Here is a 345-nt window from a genome sequence, read left to right on the forward strand (position 1 = left end):
AGTCCAAGGCTTTGGCATAGTCAATAAAGCAGAAATAAATGTTTTTCTGGAACTTTCTTGTTTTTTCAATGATCCAGCGGATGTTGGCAATTTGATCTCTGGTTCCTCTGCCTTTTCTAAAACCAGCCTGAACATCTGGAAGCTCATGGTTCACATATTGCTGAAGCCTGGCTTGGAGAATTTTGAGCATTACTTTACTAGCGTGTGAGATGAGTGCAATTGTTTGGTAGTTTGACATTCTCTGGCATTGCCTTTCTTTGGGATTGGAATGAAAACTGACCTTTTCCAGTGGCCACTGCTGAGTTTTCCAAATTTGCTGGCATATTGAGTGCAGCACTTTCACAG

Source organism: Bison bison, unplaced genomic scaffold (genome assembly GCF_000754665.1).
Source record: "Bison bison bison isolate TAMUID 2011002044 unplaced genomic scaffold, Bison_UMD1.0 scf7180017863877, whole genome shotgun sequence".
Lineage (NCBI taxonomy): Eukaryota > Metazoa > Chordata > Mammalia > Artiodactyla > Bovidae > Bison > Bison bison.